Source organism: Cryptotermes secundus, unplaced genomic scaffold (genome assembly GCF_002891405.2).
Source record: "Cryptotermes secundus unplaced genomic scaffold, Csec_1.0 scaffold3592, whole genome shotgun sequence".
In the NCBI taxonomy this organism is placed as follows: domain Eukaryota; kingdom Metazoa; phylum Arthropoda; class Insecta; order Blattodea; family Kalotermitidae; genus Cryptotermes; species Cryptotermes secundus.
The window spans coordinates 3,779-13,400 of record NW_019718669.1 but is presented as its reverse complement, the minus strand read 5'-3'; positions in this window follow the sequence as shown (position 1 = coordinate 13,400).

The following is a 9,622-nucleotide window of genomic DNA, read 5'->3' as shown; positions in this document are numbered from 1 at the left end:
TACATATCTTCTCAAGATATTCCTTTTTGGCCCTGTCCGTGGCTCTTTTCAATTCATTCCTCAGTCTCCTGTATTTCCTCCTGCCTTCTTCAATGTTGACATTCTTCCATTTCCTTCGTTCCTCCATTTTACTCATCATCTCCTGTGTAACCCATGGTTTTCTTGCTATCTTCTCAACTTTACCAACCAAATCACTGATAGTATCTAACATATATAGATAAAGAAAAAAAAATACAAAACATGATGTAAATACCTGTTACAAGATCATTGCAGAGTTCACTTTTCTAAATTTCAATACCATGTGGAAGAGTAAATTTGGATAGTCGAAGATGGCCTCGACCGGAGGTCCAAAATGAAAATGACCCACCCCTTCAACGGTTGGGAAGTCAAGAGCCCCTAGCGCCACTCCATAGTCCGCTAAGCCGGCTCAGCAAGGAAGGAGAGAGGGGTGAAGACAGTAGACAGGAGAAATGTGCACATAGAAACCACGGATATGAGCCGACGTCACAGCCCCCCCCCCTGGCAGATGTCACTGTCCGGTATAAGCGTGTAACCACCAAAGGTCTCAGCGTCCACAGGTATACATCCCGAACATTGCCTCCCTAGGGGAGGCGCACCCCGCATGGGAAACTTCATAGGGCAGGTCGCACAAACACTGGCACACTGATCTCACCCGCCATAAGTTCCGGTGACATGTCTCTCACCAGCCTTATGGGTTTAACACTCAGAGCCTCACGCAAAAACACCAGCCCGCACAAAGGGCGCAGCCAGTGTTACAGGAGAATGACACTACACCTCCCAAGTGGCGTCAGTAGTTGACCGCCACCCAGCACGCTTCCACTGCGCATCCACCATCCATGCGAGTGTCCATCGTACCACCAATGTGCTGATCACACCAAGCGGAACTGCCAGGGGAAAATCCAAACTAGGGCTCCACCCAAAATCCGTGATAGTAGCCGGCGCCTGGCCCCGACGCGAATTGGAGCCCTAATAAAAGGAGGTACGGGAGGGGAAAGGAGAACATCAGGGAATAACACCAAGCGCAACTCTGCAACATTAGCGAAGAAAATTAACAAGAAATCAAAATACAATAAATAAGAAACACAAGACCATATAAGGCGTGCTCAACTAGCACGTATACAAATACAATATAGAAAGGAAAACGTGGCCAAACTATGCACAATAAACAATGGCCATGCAAATATTTGAAACAAAATAAGATTCCCCTTTCCCTTTACAAATCCGATAAAATGAAAGATGAATACATAATCAAACCAAGCAGGGAAAGGAGAACGCGCTCGCGTCAATTTTAACTGAGATACATGAGCGCGGGCCTTAAATCTTCCCAACTCATCAACCAAACGAAAAGAAACTGGGGTGGTGAACTCTGCAATACGAAAAGGCCCCCTATATCTTGGGCTTAATTTAGCTGACAATTTCCGTTCCGCCTTGCTAACGGGAAAGTTACGGAACCAAACTAGGTCTGTGATACGAAAGGAAACGGGTTTACGGGTAATATCATATTTAGTTTGCACAACCTCGTGCGCTAGACTTAAATTTCGCCATGCCGCATCCCAACGTTTGCGAATAGAGTTCTCGTCACAGAGGTCAGGTAACAGGTCTTTAAGGGACCACAGATTCGACAACGGAGAGCTGGGTGTGAAAGTAAACATCAGGCTAAAATGTGAGGCTTTGTGCGAATCATGTCGCGCTGAGTTGAAAGCAAATTTAACCTTACTAGGATTTACGGTCAATCCGGCCTTGCGCAGCCTGGTAAAGACTTCACGCAAGTGGTGGAGATGCTCGTCAAAAGAATCACTATAGATCACCAAGTCATCCAAATAATGGAAGACATATTTAAATTCGATGTCAGAGAACACTTGGTCCAACAAGCGCGTAAGAACTTGAGTGCCTGTTGCTATGCCAGAGGGAACCCTAGTGTACTCATACAAGTTCCAGTCAGTGGCGAACGCCGTGAGAGGCTTCGATCGCTCGGTCAATGCAATTTGATGGTACGCAGAGTTGAGATCAAGCGAAGTAAACACTTTAGCTGACTTAAAACAATGGGAGCAGGAATGAACATCTGGCAAGGGAACTGACTCAACCTTAATCTTCTTGTTGAGTGTGCGGTAATCAACCACAGGACGAAATTCGCCCCCACCTTTTGGTACCAGGCATATAGGGCTAGAATATGGAGATGTGGAGGGACAGATAATGCCTTATTCCAACATACGCTGAATATGCTGGCGCAACACTCTCATCTTCGGAGGCATAAGCCTATAAGGGGCGAGCTTGACCGGAGACTGGTCAAGCAACTCGATATCATATTCCAAGAGAGTGGTAAGACCTAGTTTAGCAGTTAACACATCGGTAAATTGATTAATCAGCTCTGAAAGGGAGTCCGACAATGGGGGAGCGAGATGGGACAAATCTGGACCAGTTTCCACAGATGTGCAAATTCTGGGCACATGCGAATCAACTGCAACTTATTAGCCAGATCAAATTTAAAGTAAGCAAAACCTTCACAAATGTCCATTAGTAAGCCAGTCTTACCCAAGAAATCGGATCCCAAAATAACTGCGTAAGCTAAATTCTCCACTACGAAGAACATAAATTTCCACGTGTATCTGTCTATCCTGACTTTACACGTAACAGCAGTGTAAACCGGAAATGACTGCCTAGCCGCAGTAACAAAATTTACTTTAACAGAAGTTACCTGAAAAAACGGGACGGCTTGTTTAAGCCTTTCATAAGCAGAACCCGACATCAGGGTACGAACTGCACCGGAATCTAACAAAGCCGGTAACAGGCCAAAACCTAATTCAACATGGAGAGTAGGCAACGGATGGGGAATAACTCCTTTTATTCCCATCATGTGGATATGTACACTACGGGAATTAATGCTCGCAAAAGGACCGTTACATATAGGCGCGCGAGACGTATCTCGTGTTAGTCAAGAATCGGGGGCACGCCCCTGAGACCCCTGAGACATAGATGTAAAAATCGATTGTAGATTCGTACGACAGTCCCAATGAGTATGTCCTGGTCTCTTACAACGAAAACAGACTACTGAGGCAGCGCGAGATACGGGATTGCCAGAACGAAACGATTGAGCAGAGTTGGACGCTACACGGTGTACTGGAAGTTCATTACCTACATTATAACCCTTACTCTCAACATTATGAGCATACACGCACATATTATCTAAATCGGCATAACTATGCGGCCTGTCACTGAACGCTAAACAGCTCCTCTGATATGGATGCAATCCACTGAGAATATTGCGGACCACAGTGGACTGATCGATATCCTGACGAAAAACGGCGGCTATCTCTTTAATGTCTGCAACATAGACAGCGAGCGGCTCATCCTTCCTTTTCCGTCGGTAGTAGTCAGCGTTCAACAATGGCAGCATTGTACGGGGCAGAATAAAAAAAGCTAATACGTGTTCGTGAAAAACATCAAGCGTATCACCAGAGCGTACGATACGTATAGCGGCCAAGATCTTAGATGCTAGTGGACCCTTAGTAAATCCATATAGAATCTGCAATATCTGCACCGTAGAAATACGGAACGCGGGTGCCATAAGTCGCAAACGTACTAAAGCTCGCAGGAACTCTAAGCTCGGATACAATAAGTCCATCAGTAACATGAAGACTTTCGAGGATTTTGTGTACAGGATTAGGCAAGTTCACAAAATGGAGAGAGCCCCCCAAAGTACTTGAATTGTAATTAACCACTGGAGGTACCACCTGGCTAGGGGATAGTGGCTGCGCCTGAGAAGGTAAACACATACCAGGAGTGAGATTAGAGGCAGTCAAATGCGTCCCGCGCTGAAGGTCCAGCCTATTAAAGTCGGACGGAGTGGCACCCTGAACCTTAAGAAAGGAAACAGCAGCAGGCTGATCCCCTGGGGGGTGACTCTTCTGCAAGGAATCTGCCTGCACAATCATGTACTGCATATATTGGTGTACTTCTTCCTGGAAATTTACCGTGTCAGCCCGCACATCTGGTGCAAGTTTGCTCAACTGAAATAGATGACGTAGCCGAGTATTGACATGTCGCAACCGATGGAGGTAACGAGGAAAATCGAGACCAATGGAAGAACAGTCTGTGTTCTCCACCAAATTCTTAATCTGTTGAAAATGATCATGGCAAAAGTCACCACTTTATCAGGGGCCAGAAAGATATCAGAATTAGTACACGCGTCAGGGTTATCTTTTACTTTGCGTGACTTACGGAAAAGAGATCACAAATCCGCAACATTTAAACCTTCTGTATTTATACCACGGACCTCCAGCTCATATGCTAACTCATCCTTGTGCAAAAATTCGGGTACCATAATGCTGCTAACGAAATAGACACGAAACAATTATGATAACAAGAGAGTCACAACAAGGTTAACAAGTCCCATATAGCCTACCCAAGTGCCCTACACAAACAAACCGAACCACCATAGCAGGGCAACCCATGCTAGGACTGCGTGCAAACACTACAAACACTAACCAGACTCTCAGAGGAAATTACGTTGATCACATAGCCACGCTAACAATGCGTGCTACAAAAGTAACCAACCACTATAACATGTGACTACGGCCATCTAAACCACGGTTCCGTCCCACCCTGTTTTTACTCAACCACACTCTGCTACCACTTTTTACAGCGTAGGATCATTCTGGTCTATATAGGTTCTCGAGAGAACAGAATAAGACGAGCCGAGATAGGATAAAGAAATGAGCAAGGCGGAAATACCCAAAAACAAATAACCAAGTCAAATAACAGCAAAGAATAAATATAATATATAGATAAAGAAAAAATGCAAAACATGATGTAAATACCTGTTACAAGATCATTGCAGAGTTCGCTTTTCTAAATTTCAATACCATGTAGAAGAGTAAATTTGGATAGTTGAAGATGGCCTCGACCAGAGGTCCAAAATGAAAACGACCTACCCCTTTGACGGTTGAGAAGTCAAGAGCCCCTAGCTCCACTCCGTAGGCCGCTAAGCTGGCTCAGCAAGGAAGGAGAGATGGGAGATGACAGTAGACAGGATAAGTGCGCACATAGAAACCACGGATATGAGCCGACGTCACAAGCTTTCAGTACAGATGTATTATTTCAGGTTTCATTTTCAGATCATTTCAGATTCATTTTAATATTGTCCACCCACCTACGCCGTGGTCTTCTGCGTGGTCTCTTTCCTTCTAGCTTTCTCACCAATATCCTACATTGATTCCTCTTCTCCCCCATTCGTGTTACATACCCTGCCCACCTCATCCTCCTTGACTTGATCATTCTAATTATACTTGGAGAAGAGTACAAGTTATTTTATGGGATCACTGTTGGACAAAAAGAAATTTGGAAAAAGGTGAGTACTGAACAAAGAAAAATCTGATGACATTGGTACTTGATTTGAAGCAAGCCCAAAGAAGTCACTAGGTATGTGGGCTCTTCAACACATGTTGCCAAAATCAACAGCTAAAAAAGCATTATGCAACAGAATTCCTGCCCCAGAGTTTATTCTGCAGAGGCTTCACTTTAACTGGTTATGTAAAGATCCAAAATACAAGTAACAGATAATGGCACACAGAAAGTACTCATGCTGCTCATGAAATGCCACTGCATGATTTGAAAGTTGGGGTTTGGTGTCCAATTGGTGCATACAGGATGAATGAGCCTGTATTTTTTCATGAAACAATCTGGGACAGCAATCGGTCCTTAATAAGACGGGCTGAACATAACAGGGTGCAGTTGACATGGATCCTAGGATATACGGCAACTGAAGGGGAATGAAATCACCAACCAAATGGCAAAGAAAGGCATTGAACATCCATTCACAGGATCTGAGTTGGCCTGTGGCATCTAGGAAAGATCTGTTGAGTGGGGAAATCAGGGACTCGATGAATAGAAAACACCAGGAATACTGAAGGTCCACAACTGGAGAGAAACATGCAACAGTTTCCTTCAAGAACTCTTTGCTAAAAGAATTAGGGACTTATTAGGACTGAATAGGAATCATGTGAAACAAGTGTCATGACTATTAATAGGACACTGTCACTTATAAAAGATATTTGTTCAAACTGAGTCCTGCACACCAGTGAATGTCATAACTGGGAGGAAACTGCTTTGCATGTAACTGTGGATCCCTACCTGAATCAAGATTTTGTCACCTGGACACATACTTTTTGAAACCAAGTGACTTTATATGGCTCCATTAAATACAGTACTGTATTTCATTCAAAGTTTGGGCCTGCCAGAGGGTTGAATCATAAACAGTCAAGGTGCAAACCTCATTAATGCCCATTCCTTTTAATCGTAATCTTAATGACTGCAACCTGAAGCAACAATAGGTTGTAACCAGATTATGTAGGATGACACCAAAGGTGGTATATATCCCACATGGCTAATTTCTTTAATTACGTTTCAAATTTGCAACTATGCTGTATTCCTTGATGATTGTTACCAGTAGATTAATTTCCCGTTTGTCAATGGGTCTGGTCAACATGCTCATAGAAGAAAATAGCCTTAATGTGTCACATTTTTTAGGAGGGCCTCCTGTCGAACTAGTCTTCTGTGCCATTTAAGGAAGGATTTTCAGAAAAATCCATATAAAATTGTGGAACTAAAGGCTGCCATGCAATCAAAGACAGAAACTCTAACCAATGTTTTGAACAATTTTGTTCTTAATTTACATAAAGTTTATGATCTTTGGGGATATCACATGGAAGATGTTTTAGTGTAAAAACAAATTATCTAAGTGTGTACAACAACCGGTGAAAGTTCTGTACAACTGCATTTAATAACAAGCATATTATACAAATTTTAACGTGTCAGAACTCTCTCTACATAAAAAATATGGTATTAGGGGCTAAAGACAGAACAGAATGCCAAAAGTCTTTCAAAAACCTCACCCAATGACCAGAGAAAAATGAATTCGAAATTAATAGAGAAAAAAATCCAAATTATCTTCAGAAAAGATGGCAGAATCTCCATCAAAGGCAGATCATATAAACACAACATTCCCAAAACAGTAACTTCATGTAAGGACCTGCACATATTCTTACAGGCTTCAGAGAAATCTGTCATGGTTAACTGTTACTGCCATCAGGGATACACATGACTTGACCTATATTAACTTACAGTCATTAGGCACAGCCATGACACTATTTACAGGAAAAATAATTCTGCTACTGATCTGCAGAATATACATTATCTTGGATCGCCTTGCAGAATGCAACATCATTTCAATAGATAAAGTTAGAACAACTTTCTCTTTCAATAAATATCCTGTGTTTCAAAATTCATACCATCCTGACTGGCATACAGCATAGCCAAAGAAAGCTTCCCTACTTAGGATTAAAGAATCAGGCTCCCCCTACCAGTCTCTTGCTGTTCATTACCCAGGTGAGTGGGCCTCACCCAGCCAGGGCAGGGCACTTGCTACTGGTTTTGAGTGGGAAACAAAAACTTCGACAAAATCCAATTACATGATAGTAGTGTGGTGCCTAAAATCGCACAGCTGCATTAACAATAGTCGTCAATAGTCATATGAGAACAGGGCTTCTCTCCTGGGTAACAGACAGTATAATCAAAAGGTGCATCCATAAGGCAACTGGAGGGGGAGGGGGGAAAGGGGAAAAAAATGCCATTTGGGAAGATTTCCATATAATGAACACAATGACCTGCTGATGGAAGCTAACTATGAACAATGACACATTATTATAAGATTAGCTATACTTGTCTCCCACTATAGAATTATGCAAACCACCGCTCTAGATTCATATTTTGGAGATGCACTGTTCGAATTTCGGTTGGCCAGCAGCTATCCTGAATAAGGTTTCTCATGATTTCTCTCAGTCACTCCAGTGAAGTTTTGGGTCAGTACCTCAATTAATCCAAAACCTTTCAAATTGATAATTTATCACCCTACCATTCGATGCTATATAGTCTAGCTACTGACAATGTCCTAAAATACACTTCCAGAAGAATATCACCTGACAGCAAACTTTGGCGCCATTCCACAAATCAATGTACGCACCATGTCATAACACACAGGAAGGACATCCAAGAACACTTTCACTCACTTTCAGATAGACTGCTTTCATGCGGGTTTATGCACTTCTAAGCATGTCTCAAATAGGACTTTGCCTACAATGCAATTCATCTCATTACATTGCTTCAAATAGAACTCCCCCACAGTGAAAGCAATACGATGAAGATATGTTGACAATGGGCTGACAAGCTATGGTGATAGTCCAGCATGCGGTATCACCTATTTCTCAGTCATAAACAAATCACCAATGAAGGTGGATGTTATGCGGTGTTTTAGGCTATTTTGCTAGCATATGTACATATACTATTCTGTCCAAAAAGCATCCGACCTTGGGCCGGGAAAAAAAAGTTTTGTATCTGGGTGGTTACAATACCTAATCGCCTTCAAAGTAGGCCTCTTGTGACTCCACACACTTAGCCCAGCGGTCCTTCCATTGCTGGAAGCAATTCTGGAAGGCTTCTTTTGGAATGGCGTGCAGCTGCGCCGTCACGTTCTGTATGATGTCCTTGCGGCTGTCAAAACGACAGTCTTTTAGCGGTGTCTTCAATCTCGGGAACAGCCAGAAATCACAAGGAGCCATGTCAGGAGAGTAGGGAGCCTGGCAAACCTGCAGAATGCCATGCTTGGCCAGGAAACCCTGAATCAGGTGTGATTAATGAGCTGGGGCGTTCTCATGATGCAGCTACCAGTTGTGTGTGTCCCACAGCTCCGGTCTCTTGCGCCGAACTGCATCACGAAGATGGCGGGGGACTTCTTGGTAGTACTCCTTATTGACAGTCTGGCCTAGTGGTGTGTACTCATGATGCACAACACCCCGGTAATCGAAAAAAACAGTCAGTATCACCTTCACATTGATCCCAACCTGTCGTGCTCTTTTGGGCATCGGGGATGTTGGATGCTTCCATTGTGATGCCTGGACCTTGGTTTCCGGGTCATATCCGTACATCCACGACTCGTCACCAGTGATCACAGTCTTCATGAACTCAGGATCCCTGTTGGCGCACTCCAGCATGTCCTGCGCAACCTCAAGGCGGAGTTCTTGCTGCTCCAGCGAAAGCAGCTTGGGCACAAATTTTTCCGCCACTCTTCACATGCCCAAATCCTCAGTTAAAATTGTGTTTGCGGAACCTCTGCTGATCCCAACATCAGCAACTTCACGGATGGCCAAACGACGATCCTCCATGATCAGTGTTCGCACTTTTTCAATGACATCAGCATTTCGGCTCGTTGACGGTCTCCCGGAACGCTGCTCACTGTCCGCCGACATACGGCCATGTTTAAAGCGGTTGAACCACTCTTTGAGTGACCCCCATTGAATCATCGCCAAAAGCCTGCTGAATTTTGCGAATTGTTTCCGCTTGGGTATCCCCAAGTTTCTGACAAAACTTAATGCAGTATCGCTGCTCCAAGCATTCTGTCATCTTGAGCGAAACGAGAATGCAACGAACACACGTTACACCACTTCGCTATCTGGCATCCACAGATGCATCTGGCAGTGTTGCAAGTCAGCAAAAAATCACATATGCGCATGAAAGTCCCTTCTACCACTACGCTCAGTTTACCCTCTCC